General features: G+C 37.2%; 1 protein-coding gene and 1 pseudogene across 16 annotated transcripts in view; both read right to left on the reverse strand.

Moving 5' to 3' along the window:
• LOC105475378 (membrane associated guanylate kinase, WW and PDZ domain containing 2) overlaps positions 1–25,592 on the reverse strand; it is a 1,478,421-nt gene that overhangs the window by 1,313,316 nt on the left and 139,513 nt on the right. The gene's annotated exons all lie outside the window — the stretch shown is intronic.
• Positions 15,813–25,592, reverse strand: part of LOC139362490 (uncharacterized) — a 45,024-nt pseudogene continuing 35,244 nt past the window's right edge.

The following is a 25,592-nucleotide window of genomic DNA, read 5'->3' on the forward strand; positions in this document are numbered from 1 at the left end:
TAAAATATTTTCATCATCTTAGAAGGAAGATCTGTACCCATTAGCAATTATTCCCCGCACTCCACTTTCCCAGTCCTTGGCAAATACTAATCTAATTTTTGTTTCTGTGGATTTTCCTATTCTGGACATTTCATATAAATTGAATCAACAATGTGTGGTCTTTTGTGTCTTTTTTTCATTTAGCATAACATTTTTAAGTTCATGTATGTTGTAGTCTATATCAGTAGTTCATTCCTTTATATGGATGATAATACTCCATTGTACGTATAAACCACACAATTTATCCATTCATCCATTAACGGACATTTGGGTTGTTTCCAACTTTTGGTTATTATGAATCATGCTTTTGTAATAATTTGTATTCAAGTTTCTGTGTGAACATATGCTTTCAATGTCTTTTGTTATATACCTAAGAGTGGAGTTACTGGGTCTTATGGCAACTTTCTGTTTAATATTTTGAGGAAATGCTAAACCGTTGTCCAAAACGGCTCTACCATCTACAATCCCACCAGCAGTGGATCAAGGCTCCATTTTCTCCATATACTTACCAATACTCATTTTCCAGTTTTAAAAAGTGACAGACATCCAAATGAGCATGAAGTGATGTCACATTGTATTTTAAGTTTGTGCTTCTATAATGACTAATGATATTGAACACCTTTTCACACGCTTATTGGATATTTGCATGCAGTCCTTGGAGAAATGTCTATTCAGGCCCATTTACCCATTTTAAAAACTGAGTCATTTGTCTTTTTATAGTTGAAGTGTAAGTTTGTTATATAGTCTATATATAAGTCCCTTATCAAATACACAATCTGCAAATATTCTCACCCATTCTGTGAATTGTCATTCATTTTCTTGATGGTGTCCTTTAAAGCAATTTTTTTTTAATTTGATGAAGGCCAACTTACCTGATTTTTTTTCACTTGTGATTTTGATGTCATGATTAAGAAACTGTTTGCCTAATCCAAAGACTTACTCTTAGGTTTTCTTCCAAGACTTTTATAGTTTTAGCTCTTACCTATGCTCTATGTTTATTTTTTATATGTGTTAATTTTTATATGTGATGTGATGCAGGGGTCCAGCTTCATTTTTTTAAATGTGGAAATCCAGTTATTTCAGTACCAATTTTTGAAAAAGCTATAAATTAAGCTAATTGTCTTGGCGATTTTGTCAAAAACTAATTTGCCATAAGTGTAGGTGTTTATTTCTTGACTCTTACATTTCATTGATCTGTACACAATAAATATTTATTTATGCCAGTACTACATTGTTTTGATTACTGTATCTTTGCAGCAAGTTTTAAAATTTGGGGCTGGCACGGTGGCTCATGTCTGTAATCCTAGCACTTTGGGAGGCTGAGGCAGGTGGATCACTTGAGGTCAGGGGTTCGAGACCAGCCTGGCCTACATGTTGAAACCCCGTCTCTACCAAAAACAAACAAACAAAAAAAATTAGCCAGATGTGGTGGCATGTGCCTGTAATCCCAGCTACTCAGGAAGCTGAGGCAAACAGACTCACTTGAACCCAAGAAACAGAGGTTGCAGTGAGCTGAGCGCACATCACTACACTCCAGCTTGGGTGACAGAGTGAGACCCTGCCACCAAAAAAAAAAAAAAAAAAAGTTTTAAAATTGGGAGGTACCCTCTATCTTTGTTCTTTTTCAGGATTGTTTTGTCTATTCTGGATCCTTTATCTTTCTCCACATGAATTTTGGACCTCTTTGTCAATTTCTGCCAAAAAAAAAAAAAACGAAAAAGGCAGCTCCTCAGCTGTCATTTTGATAGGGATTGCCCCGAGTCTGAAAATCAATTTAGGGAATATTCCCATCTTAATTAAGTCTTCGGCTTCCTCTGTTTTCTTCTGCCACTGCTGGGTGTTGCTGGCCATCACCTCCAACCTAGATTACTGCTTTAAACAATTAGATTAATTTCTCACTGAACTCTGGATACATTTCAAACTCCTCACTCACTCTGTCCTATAGTGCTTTCTGTGCATTGTTATGTACTATCCCTTTTTGACCTTATAACTCTTCCACTTATTTACTGTTTCAGTTGTTTTTTGTTCTGGTCCTGAATAGAACATGTTTGTTCCTATATCAGACCCTTTGTTTTCTATGTTCCCTTATCTGTAATCCTCTTCCCTGAAATCTTTGTAAGCCTGACTCCTTTTTATCAATTACATCTTAGTTATGATCTTACTTAAGATAATAACGAAAAATCATTATTCCCTTCCTTCATTTCCTAGAAAGAGAGCTCTTTCATATTACCCTATTTAATTTTCAAGAGTACTTATAAGTACTTATAAGTATATAAAAATATCCCATTTATTGTTTATTTCTTTATTGTCTAGCTTCTTACCTAAAATATAGACTCCAGCATCTTGAACAATGCTTCACACATAGTTTGCATTTAATAAGTATGCTAAATGTTGTTGCATGGATTTCAATAATTATTTTCTACATAGTTCTTCAAGTAAGAATACTGGTGTTAAGTTTTATCAATGGTAGCTAATATTTGTCCGGCACCTGTGTGTTAGGCTTTGCAGCTAAGCACTTTCTAGTTTAATTTACAATTACATTATAAGGGATGTACAATCATTCACCTCTACTTGACAGATGAAAAATTTATGGTTTAGGAGGGCAAGTAACTTAGCCAAAATCATTGGTCAAGGGACAGAGCTATTATTTAAATCCATGCAATCTGGCTCCAAAGCCTACACCAGGAGCCCTCTCAGGGCTCCTAGTGATTAAATGAATATTTGCTTAAGGGCCTTTTATGCTATAGGCACAGTGCTGGTTGCTGTGCGTACAACAACCAATGCCTCCAAACAATACTTCATATATAAAAGTTGTAAAGAGGCTGGGCATGGTGGCTCTTGCCTGTAATCCCAGAACTTTCAGAGGCCAAGTCAGGTGGATCACTTGAAGCCAGCAGTTCAAGACTAGCCTGACCAACATGGTGAAATCCCTTCTCTACTTAAAATATAACAACTAGCCAGGTGTGGTGACATGAGTCTGTAATCCCAGGTACTCAGGAGGTTGAGGCAAAAGAGTTGCTTGAACACAAGAGGCAGAGGTTGCAGTGAGCCAAGATTGCGCCATTGCACTCCAGCCCAGGCAAGTGAGTGAGATTCTGTCTCAAAAAAAAAAAAAAAAAAAAAAAAAAAAAAAAAAAAAAAAGGAAAAGAAAATAATGAAGAATATGTATGGTAATGTTGTAGGACTTTCTCCTTAATTCAGCTAAAAACCATGTTCTTGTCACATGACCAGAAAAGATTAGGCTTGTGGACACATAGAAGGGTGCGAAAAAAGAATTTATTGGGCAGAAAAGAAAAAAAAAAAAAAAAAAACACTCAGCAAAGCTACAGAGGTTCCCCAGGCCCCCATCTCACCAACTGAATCTCATGTTACCACTATGGAACAGGGGAGGCCAGGCTCCTCCCCGCTGCAAACAGCACAAATTTTCCATGGACCCGTCCCATCCTTTCAGTGCACAGGACTGTCTGTCAGAGATTCTCCGGGGAGCCCTTTTTACTTGACTGTCTCAGTGAAGTCACTTAGTAGACAGTCTATGATATCTTGCTGAGGAGTTTATTCTTTTTCGTTTTGAACATACTAGGTGATAACCTGACCTGATCAAGTCAGTATATAATTTAATTGTGCTATGTTTCATTATGTACAATAAGATTATATTGTGGTAGTTATTTTAGTGGTTAAAATTAATAAACTTCTCTGGAGAATAAATATATCTTTTCTTGATGGAATTTTAGTTTGCCATAGAATCTAACAGCAATTCAAACTTTTTCAGAAAATTTTAAAATTTAAAACATTATAAAACAGAAAAAGGTAAATGACAAGCTTAATTGGAAATCCATTAGTTACAAATTTTAGAGCTAATTTCATATGTCCTCATGCCACAAGAAGTGTTATATATTTTAAGATCAGAGTTCAGATGGTGAAGGAAAAGACAAAGATTGCAGAATACATTATGGTACTTAAGTACAAAATCAAGACAAAAAGTGATTTCAGTATAAAATAATCAGTGCTATCACCTGCAGTATATCCAATGGAAAAAATAATAAATAATACAACTTAGAGATTTTCTTGGTACAACCATTAACAATATCCATAGCACATTATATTTGCTAAATATATAATTGCTTTTCAATTACCTCTTTAAAAACTCCTTCAGGCAAGGTAGAGTCAATGGAAAATGGTTAATATACTTCCTGTTCTTCCCAGGATTATTTAGTATGCCTGTCCAGACACTTTCAAACAATGGCTCATATCACTACTTCATTTACCTCTGGTCTAGGGGAGCTGGTAGAGTAGTGCAGCTAGTGAAGCCAGGCTAGTTTTATGAAGGCAGGATTTTTTTTTTTTTTTTCACACTCTTGTATCCGCAGTGACTAGCATTGTGCTTGGTACTTGGTAGACAATACCACATTTCACTGATACTAAGATGTCTTCCATTATTAGATATATTATAATTTTAAACATGATCAAGAAGAAAACACACTTCCAATTAAATTGTGACAAATTATGTCTCATTACTTTGAATTTTACTTATATATTTATTCAAAATATTATTTTAGACTTATTTAGACATAGATTTGTCATGTACCATTCTAGTGAAAATGAAAATAGAAAACAAGAGGTGCGGCGCAGTGGCTCACGCCTGTAATCCTAGCACTTTGGGAGGCTGAGGCAGGCGGATCACGAGGTCAGGAGATCGAGACCATCCTGACTAACACGGTGAAACCCTGTCTCTACCAAAAATAGAACAAATTAGCTGAGAGTGGTGGTGGGCGCCTGTAGTCCCAGCTACTTGGGAGGCTGAGGCAGGAGAACGGCTTAACCTGGGAGGCGGAGCTTGCAGTGAGCTGAGATGGCACCACTGCACTCCAGCCTGGGCAACAGAGCAAGACTCCATCTCAAAAAAAAAAAAAAAAAAAAAAAGAAAAGAAAATAGAAAACAAGAAAAGTTAAACTATTCCTAAAAATCTTCACATTCAGGATTCAACTTTCCTAATTATGCATTAATTCAGAATTGTTGAAATCCATGTTTCAGTACAATATTGTTCTTTGTGCCACAAGAGCATTGGTATGGTGGCATCTCTAAAAACAGTGTTCCACTCTTGTCTCTGTAGATTTTCTTCCAAGTCATTTCCACCCATTCTGTGACACTATTGCTGGTCCTTTAATCTTATCTAAAGTTGTAATAGAAAGTTTTCAGGCTACAATATCAGAAATCATATCCCCTTTTCATATAATTTGAAGATAGAACTACCATATGATCTGTCAATCCCGCTACTGGGTATATATCTGCAGGAAACGAAATCAGTTGTGTTGAAAAGATCCTGCACTCCCATATTTATTGTAGCACTATTCATAACAGCTAAGGTACATAATCAACTGAAGTGTCCAACCACACATGCATGGATAAAGAAAGCGTGGTATATATACACAATATAACACTACTCAGCCATAAAACAAAACAAAATCCTGTCATTTGTGGCAACATGGATGAACTTGGAGGACATTATGTTAAGTAAAATAAGCCAGGCACAAAAAGACAAATACCACATGAGTTTACCCATTTGTGGAATCCTGAAAAGTTGATTCATAGCAGAGAGTAGAATGGTGGTTGTCAGAGGCTGGTTAGTATAGAGGAGAGGGGAGAATGAGAAAGGTTGGGCAATGGGTATAAAGTTACAGTTGGATGAAAGAAGACATTCTGGTGTTCTATTTCACAATAGAATGACTATCACTCATAATAATTTATTGTATATTTCAAGATAGCTAGAAGAAAGGATTTTGAATGTTATCACTACAAAGAAATAATATGTATTTAAAGTGATGGAGGTGCTAGTTACTCTGATTTGGCATTATACAGTGTAATACATGTATTGAAATATCACACCATATCCCATAAATATGTACATTATTGTGTGTCTGTTATAAGTAAAGTAAAACAAAAAATAACCCTTAAGTATTTCATGAAGTTGAAACCTTGAGAGAACAGAGTTGTTCAGTCATGCCAGCAGGAATAGCAATCAAGTTTGCACATGTGCAGGCAATGACAAATTCATACATCACAACCACCACCTGGCCCACCGTGTTTGCAATTTCCCATTAATTGAAAGATGCATCCCAATTTTAGATGTGTAAAAATGTAAAGGATATAATTTTTCAAAATGATAAAATATGATATTAAAATACTAGAGGTACCAGGAGGAAGATGAGCAAGATAGATGGGGATGGCATGTTTTACATGAAATAAAATAGATTAAGCATTGCGTTCAGTGCCTTCTCCTTGCATTTCCTTCCTAGTAAAGAGCTGGAAGAATTCACGCAATCATTTACCGGCTCTTCCCATGTGAGAACTATCATCGAGAAGGCAGTTGACTAAGAGCCTCAGTTAAATTTTAATTTATTCTAATTAGTCAGATACTATTCATTCATTTTATTAATATTTATTAATAACCTGCAGTCTACCCAGTACTCTTCTAGTTGATGGGAACAGAATGATGAATCAAAAGGTCTACAGAGCTTATCTTCTAATAAGGGAAGCCCATTTGTTAATAAGTAAAAATTAACTGAATAATATAAATCCAGAGAAATAAATTTTGTGATATTATTGTTAGAGAATAACTGGGTTTAGTGGGGTATTTTTTAGACAGGTGGTCAGGGAAGACCTCTTTGAGCAGCAATATGTATTGCCTGAGGCAAAATGAATAGCTGGGCAAATGAGTGCAAAGGACAGTTTTGAAGCACTATCTCAACACGGCTTTCACTTAACTTTCCTCAGGTGGAAATGAGCAAATTAATATTTGCAACAGATATTCCCTGCTACATTCCAGGTCAAAATTTAAGGGAAAACAACCATTTCTCTCCATTAAAAAAGCTGCTGATACTTTTTGCCTCTTTGTAAGATCAGTAAGGACTAAAACCTGTGTATCTTCCTGAATGGACTTATGATATGTTTGTGGTCAAAATTAAAGTTGAATATAAGTTATGGTTTGTTTTTTATATCTAGCACATCAGCATTTTATCAGAGAACCGTGAGTACTGTCTTACTAGTTTAAAAATATTTGCTGTATATAATTACCTGTCAATTTTTCTTCAAGATTTGCTTACATTTTTGTTTTAATGAGGGCAATTTATTTTTAAAATGCAAAAATGTAATAATTGGGTCTTTGAGAGTTTTTAAGGGAGATTCACCGTCTTTAATTTCAGCAAAAGCTTAGATTCTGCAGAACAAGTAGAAACAGTTCCATCAAGTGTCACTTGGTGGCAGCATAACAAAATTGCTATGCGAGTTCCTTACTTGGGGAGTTAAGTTCTTTTAGGAACAAGCTAGTGAAAAACAATGTTATGACTATTTTGTAACACGAAAAAACCTGCCAGTGTTCTTATAATCTGTTACAAGAAAAACATTTTAAAATACCATATCATAGTTAGTAAAATTTTTTCATTAATATAGCGTTCATTAAGAAATATTTATTGTTCCTATTATATGGTAGAAACTGAGTTAAGAGTTAGGACTAGGTAATTTAAGCATGGTCTCTACTTGGGGCTAAATTGTGTCCCCCAAAAATTCATATGTTGAAGTCCTAACCCCCAGTATCTTATAATGTGACTGTATTTGGAATAGGGTCTTTAAAAAAGTAATCAAGTTAGAGTGAAGTAGTGAATTTAGAATGAGCTAATTCTACAGGACTAGTGTACACATAAGAAGAGAAAATTTGAAAACACATACATGCAGAGGGAAAACTGTGTGAAGACAGAGGGAGAAGACAGATGTCTACACATCAAGAAGAGAAGCTTCAGAAGAAACCAACCCTATTAATACCTTAATCTCAGACTTCTAATCTCCAAAATTGTGAGAACATAAATTTCTGTTGTATAAGCCACCCCATGGTATTTTGTCATGGCAGCCCTAGCAAACTAGGCAGTTTTGATGCTCATGCCACATAACATTTTAATTTAAAAAAATTGAAGCATAGAAAAGTAATTTCTCTGCTATAACTAATAAGGCAACGTGATGGGTTTTGTAATAGATGCATGCTCAGAATTGTGAGCACGGTAGGGGGTGGAAGTAATTCTTTAGGATAATGGTGGAAGACCTTATATTAGATTATTTGATGTGGGTTTTTAAGAGTAAATAGAAATTTTCCAAGCAGAGAAATGGGAATGAGAATAAATAACATTTAGGTAAAAGAAGATATTGTAACTGGAAATGGATAGGCATGGGGTAACATAGAGTGCTGTGAAAATCTTGAGTTCTGAGTTGCTTATGGTCAGGAGATGGCCTGTAATGTAAGTTGGGAATAGATTTTGAAGAGGCATAAGCCATGTAAAAAGATACCTTTCAGGAGGCTGAGGCAGGAGAATCACTTGAACCTGGGAGGCAGAGGTTGCAGTGTGCCAAGATTGTGCCACTGCACCCCAGCCTGGTGAGAGAGCAAGACTCCGTCTCAAAAAAAAAAAAAAAAAAAAAAATCTTTATTGTCCAAGCCATTCCTTTCTTGAAAGAGTTTATATAAAGTTATATATTTCAAATTGGTTGGCAAAATAGGTTCAAATAGGTTGGCAAAAAAACCCCACAAAAATGATAATTGATCAGTGATATCATTTGGATATTTGTTCCCACCCAAATCTCATATTTAATTGTAATCCCCAATGCTAGAGGAGGGGCCCAGTGTGAGGTATTTGGATCATGGGAGCAGATCCTCATGGCTTGGTGCTGTACTTGTTATAGAGAGTGACCTCTCACAAAATCTGGTCATTTAAAAGTATGTGACATCTACTCCCCTCACTCTTTCTCTCTTGTTTCTGCTTTCACTATGTGAAGTACCTGTTCCCCCCTGCCTTCCACAATGACTGGAAGCTTCCTGAGACCCCGTAAAGGCAGCTGTCACTAGGCTTCCTATATAGCCTGCAGAACCATGAGTCAAATAAACCTCTTTTTAAATAAATTACCCAGTGTCAGGTATTTTTAGAGCAGTGTAAGAACAACCTGATACATAAAATCAGTACTGAGAAGGAAGGCATTACTATAAAGATACCTGAAAATGTGGAAGTGACTTTGGAACTGAGTAATGGGCAGAGGTTAGAAGAGTTTGGAGGGCTCAGAAGAAGACAAGCTGATGAGAGAAAGTTTGATACTTCTTGGAAACTGGTAAAATGGTTGTGACCAAAATGCTGATAGTGATATGGACAGTGATGTCTAGACTGCTAAGGTCTCAGATTGAAATGAGAAAACTTACTGGAAACTGGAGCACAGGTCACACATGTGATACCTTAGCAAAGAGCTTGGCAGCATTTTGTTCATGCCTTGGTGATATATGAAAGTATTGAACTTGAAAGTGATGATTTAGGGCATCTGGTAGAAGAAATTTTTAAGCAACAAAGCTTTCAAGTTGTGACCTGGCTGCTGCTCCTAAAAGCCTATGCTCAGATGTGGGAGCAAATAAATGACTTAAATTTGAAATTTATATTTAAAAGGGTAGCAGAGCATAAAAACTGGAAAAATTGGCAGTCTGGTCATGTATAAGAAAAAGAAAAGGCCTTTTCAGGAGAAGAATTCAAGCAGACTGTGGAGCAATCATTTGCTAGAGAGATGTGCATAACTAAAAAGGAGCCAAGCGTTGATAGCCAAGACAATGGGAAAAAGGCCCTGAAGGCATTTCAGAGATCTCTGTGGCAGCCCATCACATCACAGACCCTGAGGCCTAGGAGGAAAGAATGTTTCATGGGCCAGGGCCAGGACCCTGCTGTCCTGTGCAGCCTGGAGATATTGCTCCCACATCCTGGCTGTTCTGGCTCCAGCCTCAGCTCAAGGGGTTCCAGGTACAGCTCAGGCTGTAGCTCCAGAGGGTGCAAACCATAAGCTTGGTGGTTTCCATTTGGTGTTAAGCCTGCGAGTGCATGGAGTGCAAGACTTGAGGCTTGGGAGCCTCCATCTAGAATTCAGAAGATGTATGGAAAAGTGTGGTTGCTCGACAGAAGCCAACTGCAAGGGTGGAGCCCCCACAGAGAACCTCTGCTATGGCAAGGCAGAAGATAAATGTGGATTTGGAGCCCCCACACAGAGTTCCTATTGAGGCACTGCCTAGTGGACCTGGAAGAAGGGGGCCACTATCCTCCAGACCTGAGAATGGTAGATCCACTAGCAGCCTGTACTCTGCACCTGGAAAAGTCATAGACATTCAAATTCAGCCTAAGAGAGCAGCCATGGGACTGCACCCTGTAAAGTCACAAAAGCAGAGATGCCAAGGCCTTGGAAGCTCACTCTTCGCACCAATGTGCCCTGGATGTGGGACATGGAATCAAAGGAAATTATTTTGGAGTTTGTAGATTTAATTACTGCTCCATGAGTTTTGAATTTGTGTGAGGACTGCAGTCCTTTTCTTTTGGCCAATTTCTACCTTTTGGAACAAAAATTTTTACCCAATACCTGTACTCCCATTGTATATTGGAAGTAAATAACTTGTTTTTGATTTTACAGGCTTATAGGTAGAAAGACTTGCTTTGCCTCAGATGAGACTTTGGACTTTGCACTTTTTGGTTAATGCTAGAACAAGCTAAGACTTTGAGGAGCTATTGGGAGGGAATGATTATATTTTGCAATGTGAAAAGGACATAAGATTTTGAAAGGGCCAGGGGCAATATAGTTTGGATATTTGGCCCTGTTCAAATCTCATGTTGAATTGTAATCCCTGATGCTGGAATAGGGCCTGGTGGCAGGTGTTTGGATAATGGGAATGAATTCTTCATGGCTTGGTGCTGTCTTCATGATAGTGAGTGAATTCTTGCAAGATCTGGTCATTTAAAAGTGTGTGGCACCTCTCCCCAACTTTCTCTTGCTCCTGCTTTCACCATGGGATGTGCCTGTTCTTTTTTTGCCTTCTGCAATGATTGGCAACTTCCTGAGACTTCCCTAGAAGGAGATGCTGCTATGCTTTCTGTATAGCCTGCAGAACCATGAGCCAATTAAAACTCTTTTTAAAAAATAGATTACCCAGGCTCAGGTATTTGTTTATAGCAGTTCAAGAATAGCCTAATACAGTCAGTAAAATATAGTAACCATAAGAACCAGTAATAACTGAGATTAATTTTAATCCTTCTGGAGCTAGGATACAAAGAGAAACAGGTAAGAAAGTTGGAAGACATTCAGTTTTTTAGAATATCATCTTCTTAGGGTCAATAAAACATTCTCTGTGTTAAGGACAATGTTCATATTACATTTTATACACGGGAAATAATGAATAACATGTCCAGCAGCATTTCACAGCTAACATAGCAGCAGGCATGATATCTTTTTTCCATTATTCCCTTCTGCACAAGCTAAGGGCTTAACAGTGAAATACCCTGAAGATTTCAGTAGGGGATAAATTGATGGGTTCAGGCAGCCGTCTAGGGATCTGATTGGAGCCGGGGGTAGGGTGTGTGTATATATTTAAAGTTGATGGATAACATGTGCCTTCAACAATATTTTCTAAATATTGCTTTTCTCAGTTGAGCTTTTCATACGAGATGTAAAAAGATGTAAAATTCATGTAGTAAGCATTGGGAAGCCATTACAGATTAGTAGTCTTAGGGTCAACAAAATCAGTTAGGCGTTTTGGAAAGAGAATTTTGACCATTAGTAGCAGGCCTGATTAGAGGATTAGAGACTTTCAGAATAGTGCTTGACAATGAAAGCAGCATGAGCTTATGATAAAAACATGGCTACACTACATTTGAGTGCTCCAACATCAAACACCACATTGCAACTGAAGCATGATATTCTAATTTCCCTGACAAAATAGCTTTATCTTTGCTATAGTACACACTTGATAAAGATATTAGAGGATGTAATGGCAGTCACTAACCAATATCATTTTAATTACACATGAGTCATACTGTTTAAACATTAATAAACTGTATAAAAATATTTCTAATATTTCTTCAGAGTCCATTAAATCCCAAACTTAGCAAAGTTTGATAGAGTCCCACAGATAAATAATTTATGATTGCCATTTATAATTAAGCACCATTTAAAATTTCCTTTAAATACCTTTCCTGCTTTGGAGACTCAGAAGGCAGAGGGTGGAAGCGGTATGAGGGACAAAAATCTACATTTGGGGTACAATGTACACTACTGAGGTTACCTGTGAACTAAAATCTCAAACTTCCCTATATAATTCATCCATATAACCAAAAACCATTTGTACCCCAAAAGCCATTGAAATAAAAACAAACTTTAAAAAATACCCTTCCTGTAGAAAGCATACATTCAACAATGTTAAATAATTATTTTTAAACACTTTAGTACTTTGGGATATTAATCTAACAGATTAAAATAATGATGTCAGTTATATATCAATTAGTTTATTATAGGCTTCATAGAAAACAATCATCTGTGCCAAAGTGTTTTCATTAATCTAAGCTTACTTTAAAGCATAAACCTAGAAAATATACTTCTGATAGTGAATTTTAGTAAATAGGAAGATATATCTTAAAGTTCAAATTAGCAGTGATGCTCAGAATTTAAAGTTGGTTTGTTTGAATTGGTTTGTTGATTTTGTCATCAGATGATCTAGTGAATGAAAATCCATTATTAAACTCTGACAATGTTTACCATATCACTTAATCTTTCTGTAAAATATTTACTCTGAGTAACTACCACTGGTTAATATGTCACATCATGAATTGATAGCCCAGAGACAAGACCTTATGTTGTTCATAGGTTAATATAATTAGGAATGACATTAAGGTTAGCTTGTCTTGCATTTCATCTAAAATAATTCTTAAACATGTGGTTAATGTGTTGCTAGATCATATCTCCTTCAGTCTTAGAGAACAAATACATACACATATGTATGTACATATATGTATTTTTGTGTTTTTCATATATCCTGTATATATGACAGTCAACAAAATTGGTCGTGAAGATTGGCCTTCTTGGCAGATGAGGAGGCTGAGAGAGGGACAGAATCTCCATTCGTGCCCTTTTATTGACACCACCAGTTATCACTGAAGGATAACTGTGATAAAATTATAGTGTAATAAGACCTTTAGCGATAATTAACTGGCAGGTGAGTTTCTAAAGTACCAATTTTAAACTGGGATGTGTGTGTATGTATGTGTGTGTGTGTGTGTGTGTGTGTGTGTAGATTTCTAGAGGTGAAAGCAGTTACTTATGGGGAGTTACGTTAAATTATTCAAGGTATTCAACAACCAAATCACCAGATCATATACAAAGTGGTAGCTGGAGAGGTAGGATAGAGTATATTTATTATATTAATAATCATGGGGTTTATGAACATTGCTACTTATATTACAGTTTTTTCTTCCTTAGATACTCTGGTGATGGGAGAGGGAAGGTTGAAATCTGCTGTCCTAAAACTCCCAGAAAAGATAATTTGGTTATATTCTTGGGAAAGCTCCAGGTATACACAGCATTTTACTCTTTATAATTCGTTCTAGTGTGATAAACCATGAAGAGTGACTGTGTAGATAAGCTGAAAACCTCCATGATTTAGTCTGAGCCCAGCTCTTCCTTTCCGGTTTTCTAAGGCTAAAAAAATTCCCTAGATTTATGCTGCCCAGACACTGCTGCTGAGCACTGAATGTCAAACGAGGAAGATGTTATGGTGAAGCACCAGGTCTAATTCCCTCTCAGCTTCTCAAGTGCTATGGCCATCTCTTAGTGGGGCAAAATTGAAGAGCCAATGTGAGCCCTTAATTTCCAAACCCTAGAGTCCACATGATATTGAAAAGGAATGCATTAAATAGTCTGCACTCCTTCTGTACACCTGAACCATGTGGTTAGGGAATGTTTAATGGTGTCAACCAGGAAAGGTCACAGTGCTTATGTGTCTGGGTAACGGAAGTCTAGTGCATGATCAGATTCTAAGCAGGAAGTGATCTGTAACTCCACAGGGTACTTACAAACAACTCTCCCATCACTATGGAGTGATGATGGAAATCAGCATGGGAAAATACAAATGAAGAAATGTCAACAGAAAAAATGCAGAGATGGACTGTTAAATGATAGGGACAACATTATCTTACATTATCATTTTCTTGGCCCTTTGGTTAAGAGCTGTCAGTTCTTAAAGAAATAATTTGGGGGACTGGTATCAGCCTAGTAGAGCAGATTTTTCAAAAAATTACATTTAGGTTTTTATATTAATAGTAAAGCATAGACATATATGTATTTAGCTTTCAGAGTATGAGCTCAGTCACTTCAACAGATCTTGTTTGTTTTCTTCACTGGAAGCTTTGATTTAAAAACTGATTCTTCTCTGGATTCTGTTGAGTTTCTAACCACATTAAATGAGGTAAATAATGGTATAACACTTGAAGTAGTATTTGACTAATGAAGATCTCAATGGGAGAACATTGATGTATTAATACCTCATTCTTTCACAATATTTATTTATTCTTATCTCTTTGATGTTAATTACTACATTATGTTAGAACTAATTTGACCATGTAACTCTTCCTTAACTCATTTGGATTTTTAAGCATTTTCCATATCTTGGTGTTTACTCTAAAATAAGATACTTACTTTAAAAGGGATCTAGGCTGGTCACAGTGGCTCATACCTGCTCTCCCAGCATTTTGGGAGGACAAGGCAGAGGATTGCTTGACCAGGAATTTGAGACCTGCCTAGACAAAACAGTGAGACTCTGTCTCTACAAAAAATAAGAATAAAATAAAAATAAATTCTCCAGGCATGGGGTGGCACATGCCTGTAGTCCCAGCTTCTCAGGAGGCTGACACAGGAGGATCCCGCGAGCCCAGGAGTTTGAAGCTGCAGTGAGAATGATCATGCCACTCCCACCTGGGTGTCAGAGTGAGACCCTTTGTAAGTACGTAAGTAACAAGCAAATAAGATCTAAAACTCCTTTGGTGAGGCATAGGAAAGACTTTAGAAATTGAACTACATATTCCTCATATTCCTGTAGTATCTTTTTTTTGAGACGAGGTAGGTGGGATGTCTTCCTGTTGCCCAGGCTGGAGTGCAGTGGCACAGTCATGGCTCACTGCAGTCTTTAACGTCTGGGCTCAAGTGATTGTTCCATTCCACTTCAGCCTCTGAAGTAGCTGGGACTACAGGCAGGTGCTACCACATCTGGCTAAAACATATATATATATATATATATGTATATTTTCTTTTTTGTAGAGATGGGGGTCTTCTTATGTTGTCCAGGCTCGTCTCAAACTCAGGCTTAAGTGATCCTCCCACATCATCCTTCCAAAATATTGGAATGAGTGGTATGAACCACTGCACCTGGCTGCTTTTTTGATTTGACATGAAACCATAGATCTACATTTTTACTTTCAAATTCTTTCTGTAATATTTGCATAGATGAGCATTTGACCTTCAATATGTCAACTTGAATTTGTCTCTGTTGAACTTTACCTTGTCATGATGCAGATTTTTTTTCTTGCATTTTTGCATAAATCTTGTGAAGTGGTCTGGATTTCAAACTTTCAACAGTCAGTCTAAATGTAAACAACAAACCATGACACTTCAGGGGCACTGTAAGCATTTACTGTGTATACCTAGTCTGAGATTCTATGAAGTATTTGAAGCTGTTGTCAGAATTGAATCTACATGTAAATCTTTGAATGCTTTCCTTTGATTTCTGAAGAATTTTTTTTTTTTCTTTTTAGATGGAGTCTAGCTCTCTCCCAGGCTGGAGTGCAGTGATCTTGGCTCACTGCAACCTCCACCTCCCTGGTTCAAGCAATTCCCCTGCCTCAGCCTCCTGAGTAGCTGCGATTACAGGCGACCGAAACCACACCTGGCTTTTTTTTTTTTTTTTTTTGTATTTTTACTGCTCTATGCTTGAATTTTGAGGCTGCCAGGATGAATTTATCCTGAAAACTTCTTCTGAGGGTATCTCACAAAAATATAATGACTCATACTGAGCAGCAGGAGTGCTAGGGAACTTACAATCTGCCTCAGAACAAAATGGACAGTTACTGAGGAGTTAGTGAGAAGTGTGGTACCATGCAGTGCCTTACTCCAGGTGATTCTGAATGAATGCTTTATCAGTCATTGTTCTCGAAACAGCAGTGTAAAATCATAGTTACACCTAGTGGGCCCAGATGGACACAGTTTTAAGCTATATTCTAAGAGGAGTCATAGAATAATTGAACTTCTTAATTGCTAACCAGATCTAGAAGTTATTTCCAGAGTTAGTGATACTTAGGAGTCTATGTAAAGAATTAGGATATAGATTAAGTGAGAGGCTTCACCAGAGGCTTTCCCTGAAATGTAAATTGTGTCAGGCTGTGAGAAAATTGCTGTCTGGCAGGTCTGCTTTTCCTCTATCCCTACCCGCATCATCTATGGGAGAATGGTTTCCCTCTATTGCCACTTTTATCTAAGATAAAGTAGATGTAATTGGATTTCTTTACCTTTATTGTCAGGAAAAAGAAATAACGGAGATGTGATATAATCAGGAACTTTGGATGAGGGTTTAAGATAAATGTTGGAATCCTGGATTCTTAACCTAGATATAGCTTTTTGGTTAAAAGAATGTGGCCTGGAGCGGAACATTACATTATAGGAGATTTGAAAGCCAAAGTCTCCTCCTATTGTGATTCTTTAAAGTGTCAAACTATCAGTACAATCAATACCTGGGTAAACACTTTATTGAAACAACTTCTGAATATTCTTATTTTAAATTGAAGATTAGAAACTGCCTTACTCTGAAATATGAAAGGAAATATGGCTGTAAGGCTAGTTCAGTCTTTCCCTCTTTAACCACCATAGAAACTTCTGAGTTTGGTCTCACATTCCTACAGAAAAATATGGCTAAATAGATGTTCAAGCTATGCCCATTATCTTTGGGGAGCTGGGATTGGAAACTGGTTATGAGTCAGATAAAAGAAAATGGATCCACTTCAGGATGGCATGTGAAATAAAATTATATTACTATATTTATTGAATGCTGTGTATATGAAAAAATAGTGTTTAGCATTATAAAATCATATTGAAATGATTTTAATAGGAAATAGACAAACTGCTAGATTTCATACAGACATTGTCATGGAAATATTGACGTTGCCAACACATGTAGCTCAATTTTCCCGCTGCTCTTATGAAATAGATTCTGCTCTTTCTCTCTGAACACCAACATATGTTCTCAGTACAGAAACAAGTCACTCAAAACAGAAGGTGTATAGCTTCTCTTGGAGTGTTTCCCAGGACAGTGGCCTCCGGTGCAATCTTTGGCTATGGAAGCATGAGTGAGTTCAATAGTGCAATAAACATTCTTCCCTTCCTCCACATTAGTGGCCCAAATACTAATTTGTCCAAGAAATTGCCTGCTGGTGCTGTAATTTCAACTCCCTCTTCAACTGGCAGAAAGGTTTTCATGTCCACAAACAAATAAAAGAACAGGGACATATCTATTGAGACAGCTGAACATTAAACCTCTAATTGCTTAAAGTAATTTGGAAACATATTTCTGGAATCATAATACAAAGAAGAACATGCCTTAAATTAATTATTAAGTAAATAAGGACAATTTGAATTATTTCTACCTGATCTCATTTCTGTTCCGCATTTACTAAGTATGTTAAGAATTACTCTCAGAGTCTAGGCAAGCCAGCTGTAAAGTAATAATCATTTCTTTTCTTAAGAATATAAGGGTTAAATTAAATCAGAAAAGAGTAGAAACAGCAGTGAGAATAAAATGCTTTAGAATATTTACGAGAATTGCTTAGAATACTAATAACCTCAAAATTAATTCAAAGTTGAACATTTTTTTTAAAACTTTACCCTGATTAAAAAACAAAATTTTTCACTGACAAAGAAAAACAAAGCCTCAGTTAAAATTATTTCATTCCCACTTATTCTCTTTGTTCTCTCTTCTACATTCGTCTACCTTTAAATATACTGAAGGTTATATCCCCAAATATGTATAACATTTGCAGTACAAGTTTCTTGTGATAATCACTTTTGTTTTGTAGATTTTTTTATGCTGTCTAGCTTAATTCAATTCTAATGCATTTCTCTTTTACTTAACAGTCTCAATATGTGTGATACAAACTCTGATTATCCCAGAGATTATAACATGTTGGATGGAAGAAGAATAAAAGGCAATACATACAGATAAGTCTTTCAAGATTTGTGTTGGATGAGGAAACTAGTTTAGAGATTTTGTTTTTGTTTCTCTTTTGGCTACATTTTCCTTAAATTTCCTATGGTGACATTGTATATATATATATGATTTGGAGATGTGCTTTTACATTAAAATATGTAGAGCTATTCCATTCAATTTTCTGCTATTGAATATTTCTTAAAGACTCAGCATACATACATACTAGCACGAGACATACACTTCTTTTATTGGAAAACTTCAGTGAGAACACTGAAGGAGAACAGTGTTCAGAAGAACGCTGAACACTATAGTAAAAAATTAGTTTCACTAGACACAGTATATAATCTGTCTATAAGCATTTAGCTTTCTGTGATGGCATGATTAAAATATGACATAAAATTCAACTTATCAGATCTTTCATTGTTTATGATGTTTATCTAATATCTAGGGAAAAAAAATCCCTTATGTATACTTGTGTTCATCACTGTTAAGATAATGTTACTTTAGTCCCTCTCAAATGCAATCAGGAACGACTATGATTAGAAAAGTATTTCCATCAGGTCAGGTGCAGTGACTCACGCCTGTAATCCCCGCACTTTGTGTGGCCAAGGCAGGTGGATCATCTGAGATCAGGAGTTCAAGACCAGCCTGGCCAACATAGTGAAAACCTGTTTTTCCAAAGAAAAAAAAAAAAAAAAGAAAGAAAAAAAAAGAAAAGAAAAGAAAGAAAGAAAAAATTAGCTGATCATGGTAGTGCACACCTATATTCCCACTACTCAGAGGCTGAGGCATAAGAATCGCTTGAACCCAAGAGGCGGAGGTTGCAGCAAGACGAGATCGTGCCACTGCACTCCAGCCTGAGAGACAGAAAGAGACTCCATTTAAAAAAAAAAAGAGAGAGAGAGAGAAATATCTCCATCAGTTTTAAGTATTCAAATGCATTTTTGTGTACAAAATTCTCTGCTAAGTACAGATGAAAGTATTCTAAAGATACAGCAATCCATGGAGGGATGAAAGAACATAAGGCATTTATTATTGAAGCAACCAAAAGAGGGAAAGGGAAGTGGTGTTCAAAATTTAGTGTGCATCAGAATCACCAGGAAAGCTTGCTAAACATTGAAATTCCTGAACTCTCCTACCTGGAAATAATTCGATATGCCTGGGATCCAGAGATCTGAATTTTAACAAATACTCTCGGAAATTCTGACGTATTTAATTTGGGGACCAAGCTTTCAGCCTAAGAAAGGTAATAAACTAAATTATTGGGTAAGTATTAAAGAAGGAGTTAGTGAAGCAGAGAACAGATGGGAAGGAAGTCATTAGCAAATAAAGCTGGTGATCTTGTTTCCTATTTCACTGGAATAAGGGAAGTAACCAGAAAAGAATTTCCAAACATTCCACAGAACATTTATCTATTCATTTCTACCTGTGACCCTGTATCAAGTAAAATTGATCACTATGAGCAAATTGTGACCCTAGTTGAGACCAATCACTTCAACTGACCAGCAGAACCCATTCTCTTATCTACTGAAGGTTCCAGAAATTCTTGCTTTTCTACTTCTGTACGACATTTACCTCTTTGTTCTCTGATCATTATCACATTAAGAAGTATTCCCATATTTCTCTCATTTTAAAACACACACACACACACATGCACACACACACACACCCCTCTCCATTTCATGTCCCCGACTTGTCCTAGTTTTATTTATCTCTTTACAATAAAACCACCCCCAACAAATTGTTTCTGATCACTATTTTCAATTTTCCTACTTCCATATTTTCCTGGTCTCTCTCCAATCAGAATTTTCCCTTTTCCATCAAAACTGCTCATAAAAGATCACCAACAACCCCTATGTTGCTAAAACCATGATCAAATCTCAGTTCCCATCTCACATGGTCTAATACTGGCATTTGAATTAGGTCATGCCTCTAGATCAGGGATGTCTAATCTTTTGGCTTCCCTGGGCCACCTTGGAAGAAGAATTGTCTTGGGCTACACATAAAATACACTAACACTAATAATAGCTGATGAGCTAAAAATAAATCACCAAAAAAATTCTCATAGCGTTTTAAGAAAATTTATGAATTTGTGTTGTGCTGCATTCAAAGTCATCCTGGGCTGCATGCAGCCTGTGGGCCATGGGTTGGACAAGCCTGCTCCAGATTCAATATCCCCTAACACTTGACTTCTAGGACATCAGAATAGGATTCCTTTGTAGGCTCCTTTGCTTCTTATCTTCCCATCCCTTTCCTTCTCCTCCCACTACCACCTGCCCCTATCTCCCTTCACTGCTTTATTTGATGTTACATCAGTTCTCATAACTTTACATACCATCTACAAGCAGATGATCATCAGTTCTCATAACTTTACATACCATCTACAAGCAGATGATTCCCAAATGTAAACCTCCAGCCAGACCATTTCCCATTAATGTCAGATTCAGATTCCCACAGTTGTTGAATGTTCAATAAACACCTCAAATTTAACATCATCAAAAACAATCTTGTAACCATTTGCACTCCTCTCTACTAATGTACACTTACACTCCCTTTCCCATCTCAGTAAAAGGCAACTCTATACTACAAGCTGCTCAGACAAAAAAATCTTGAAGTCATTCTTGCCTTCTCTCTTTTTGTCATATCTCATATCTGGTCCATTAGCAAATCCTTTGTCCCTATTTTTAAAATTTGTATATCCAGAATATCACCTCTTACTGCCTCTATTGCTAACATTCCAGTCTAAACCTCTCATATTTTTCTCATGAGGCAACTATTTAATTCACATTAAGGTCATGTCACTCTTCTGTTGAAAACACTAAGATTCCTACCTCACTCAGAGTAAAAGCCAAACCTTTATAAAGCCCTTCAGTGGAAACTTATGTCAAGTAAATTCAAGTCAAGCTATGATAAGTCAAGTCGAAGCATGTCAATCAATCCAAGATGAGACAATTCTAGTCATGTCATGTCAGGACAAAAGTTAAGACAAGACAGGTCATGTCAAGTCCTGGATGATCTCCCCACCCACTATTACTTTTTGATCTGTTTCCTTCCGATTCTTCGTCTCAGTAGGCACCAACCACACTGGCCTCCATGCTATTCCAGGACTCCCCAGTCATGATCTTTGCTAGTGCTGTTCTATCTGAAATGCTTCCCCTGGAAATCTCTATTACTTGCCCACTTACTGATTTTCCATCTTTACTCAAATGTCACCCCTTCAATCAGTCTTGTCTATTCTAGACAAGCCTCACCAACACATTCTGACTTCTGTCTCTCATTTTTTTGGCATTTAATTCATAAAAAATAACATAGAATTTACTTATTCATCTTGTTTATTATCTATAATTCCCCTGTCTCTCTCTATTAAATATAAAGTTCCTAAATGTTTGTCTCACTTATTAACTACTGTGCTCTAGAGAAGTGCCTGGCACAAAGTGTGCACACAAAACATAGTTCTTGAAAGATGGATGAATGTCATGAAGAGCACCGTCAAAACCTACGTGTTGGGATCTCCTCAAATCTGGATAAAAATCTTAGCTAATTCATATCAGAAGGTGGAATGGCAGCTGATGGTGAAGTCACAATAAAGATGCAGTTGCCCTGTACAGGCACCCTCCTCCCCCTCCACCTTCTTCCCTTTAGCTTGTATGCAACACTATCTAGTCCTTTGTAAAGGAACATTTTCTAAATATCTTGGAGAGTTTTGATGAAGTCAGTATTTTTTATTACATGGAATATTTTCTAAATAATACATTTTAAACGTGTAAGACAAAATTCAATTATAGACTTCCTCCTTTTCCCTCTCCCTACTTTAAAGATCGTTTTAAGTAAAACTATGTGGTTCACAGAATATATGTGGGGCTTATCAGGACACAGGAATACTACTACTGAAATTATTATTTCTTGTAAGCCTTTGTAAGCTTGATGTGGCAATGCAAAAAATACACAAAAACTAGGCAAACTTTCTTTTCTGAAACATCAACTCCAGTTATAATTAGATTTCTGAAATCGGTTTTAACAAAGCTAGGACTGGGCCCATATCTGCAGGTTGTCTCCTTGTTCACAGCTGTACGTCCAGGATCTAGCAGAGTGCTTGATAAACAGAACTCTTCCTTTTTCTTACTGTCTCAATCTCTCTCTTCTCTCTTCCTCCCTTCCTGCTCCCCTCTCCCCCCACCTCTCTGAAAGAAAGAAGAACTGAATTAAATTGAATGATTAATTTCCAACTATACATGATACAATTGATTGAATTTTAGCATTGTTGCCTTAAAGGGTATCATTTAGGCCAACTTAAACTCAAATAAGATACAAAAGATTATAAAAAACAGGATAAAGATAATAAGGAGAGCCAATTCTATTTGTTTGTTTATAAAAGCCCATGTTAAGAGAACTGTTAGCCTTACTTTTATTTTTGAAATTCTTCAAATCAACCTACTAATAAATGTTCATAGTTTGTTCTACTCATTGTGCTAGACAATTTAGATACATTATTTAATTTACTTTTTTTTTTTCTTTTTCTTTCCTTTTTTTTTTTTTTTTTTTTTTAAAGATCGAGTCTCACTTTGTTGTCCAGGCTAGAATGCAGGGGCCCGATCTCAGGTAACTGCAACCTCCACCTCCTGGGTTCAAGTGATTCTGCTGCCTCAGCCTCTCAAGTAGCTGAGACTACAGGGACATGCCACCACATCCTGCTAATTTTTGTATTTATTTATTTTAGTTTTAGATGGAGTCTTGCTCTTGTCACCCAGGCTGGAGTACAGTGGCACAATCTCGGCTCACTGCAAACGCTGCCTCCTAGGTTCAAGCAATTCTCCTGCCTCAGCCTCTTGAGTAGTTGGGATTACAGTCGTCCACCAACATGCCCAGCTAATTTTTATATTTTTAGTAGAGACGGAGTTTCACCATGTTGGCCAGGCTGGTCTCGAACTCACTGACTTCAAGTGATCTGCCTGCCTTGGCCTCCCAAAGTGCTGGGATTATGGGCGTGAGCCACCACACCAGGCCTTATTTTTGTATTTTTGTAGAGACGGGGTTTCACCATGTTGGTCATGCTGGTCTCAAACTCCTGACCTCAAGTGATCCACTTGCCTCGGCCTCCCAAAATGCTGATATGATGCGCATGAACCGCCGTGCCTGGCCTATTTCTTTTACTTTAAAGAGAAGTTCTATGACCTGGGAATTTCTCTGGCCCATATAATTCAAACTGCTTATCAGAACTCTATATATGTCACATGCATTAAGCCCTGTAGAGTCATGGAATATTATCCTTGAGAGAGATTTTAGTGGATTTTCATTGTTTCATTTTTTTCTTAAGAAACATTACTCTTTCCTGCTAAATGCATTGCAGTCTTCCTCCTGAGGATCAGTTTTTCTCACACTCCTAGTCCTTGGTCTTCTGACGAGATAGTTCTAAGTCAACCAACATGGCTCATTTTTCTGAGTACAGTGAGAGGTTTAGAGATGTACATGTGACCAATCAAACTACCTAAGATAAACGGTGACATTTACTGGGACATATAAAGAGAAACTTTTGCTGTTCTCTTATGCACTCAAATCAGAAAAGTTTTAGCCCTGTGACCTCTTGGTAGAATTTTGGAGCCAGGTAGAGAGAAGTGCCCTAAAATGAAACTCAGATAAGGAAATGAAATGTACATGAAGAAACTGGGCTCTAATTGTATCACTGGAACTTTGAACAAAGCCTAGCCAATCCCCGGACTGCTCTCTTATGTGACATAATAAATTACTTTTATTGCTTAGGCTGGTTTGAGCTGGATTTTCTATCACACGCAACGCAAAGTTTACTAAGTGATACAAAATTCTTCACATTTGTAACTCTAAGAAAATCATGTTAAAAATGCAATTTTGTTCATAATAGTAGTATAAACTAGATTTAACTCTTTTTTTTTTTTTTTTTTAAGGCGGAGTCTCGCTGTTTCCAAGCTGGAGTGCAGTGGCATGATCTCGACTCACTACAACCTCCACCTCTTGGGTTCAAGCAATTCTCCTGGCTCAGCCTCCTGAGTAGCTGGGATTACAGGCATGTGCAACCATGTCCAGTTAATTTTTTTTTTTCTGTATTTTTAGTAGAGACGGCGTTTTGCCATGTTGGCCAGGCTGGTGTTGAACTCCTGACCTCAGGTGATCCACCTGCCTCAGCCTCCCAAATTGCTAGGATTACAGGTGTGAGCCACTGTGCCCAGCCTAATTCATTTTTTTTTTAAAGTAATAATCCAACCCACCAAATTTCCACCAGTAGATATTCAATGTTTGATAATTTGGTGGGTAAAATTTGGATGCATGTTTACAAGTTCAGATGATATGAAAATGTACCACAGCTGTATCATAAATCCTATATCTATTTTTTAATTTGAGGCAGCATTCAAGTATAAGTAGGATGCCCAGGTGAATGTGTTGAGGCTGGGGGAGGGAAAGGAGATATATATATATATATATATATATATATATATATATATATATTTTTTTTTTTTTTTTTTTTTTTTTTTTTTTTTGAGACGGAGTCTCGCTCTGTCGCCCAGGCTGGAGTGCCGTGGCCGGATCTCAGCTCACTGCAAGCTCCGCCTCCCAGGTTCACGCCATTCTCCCGCCTCAGCCTCCCGAGTAGCTGGGACTACAGGCGCCCGCCACTTCGCCCGGCTAGTTTTTTGTATTTTTTAGTGGAGACGGGGTTTCACCGTGTTAGCCAGGATGGTCTCGATCTCCTGACCTCGTGATCCACCCGTCTCGGCCTCCCAAAGTGCTGGGATTACAGGCTTGAGCCACCGCGCCCGGCCCTGGAAAGGAGATATTTTTAATGGTGGTAGAGCATTAAGTCCAGTAGCTCTGGGCAAAAGCGTAGAGAGGAAAAGAGAAGGAGGCAGGAATGGAGTCAAGGCTGGATGGAGACCTGAGATGAGGAGACAAAGTTGAAATTTGACAGGGAACTGTGATTTTTGCTATGGGCAAAAGATACATATTAGAGTTTCTAAAAGGAAGGAGGAGTGAGAAGGGAGCCAAGTTGGACCATTCCAATGTAGGAGGCAGGTCAAGGCTGAGAAGCTACTAAATAGCTACATGGTCTTGGGCAAGTTATTTAACTCCTGTGAGCCTTGATTTCCATATCCATAAAAGGAGAATCATAACACTCACCACACAGGATAATTGTGAGGATTACATGTGAATATAACATAAGCCTCAAAATTAGAAGAGCATCAGGGGACAGGGCAAGGCTGAGAAGGAAGAGAATTGTGGGTAGTGTATGGTAGTTAGATGTATGTCTCCTACTTTGACTTTTGGCAAAGGCTTTCCCTGTTTTCAATGTCTTTCTCTTTTCTCATCTTCATTTCAACCTTTAATTTCCACCACTACCACTCCCTACTCCAAGTTACTCTTTGTTTTTCTCCATTTGTCACTTTCAAATAAATGATATTTTATAGAAGAACACCACCAGTATTAATATTTATATAGTGCATCCTAGC

This window comes from Macaca nemestrina, chromosome 4 (assembly GCF_043159975.1).
Source record: "Macaca nemestrina isolate mMacNem1 chromosome 4, mMacNem.hap1, whole genome shotgun sequence".
NCBI lineage: Eukaryota > Metazoa > Chordata > Mammalia > Primates > Cercopithecidae > Macaca > Macaca nemestrina.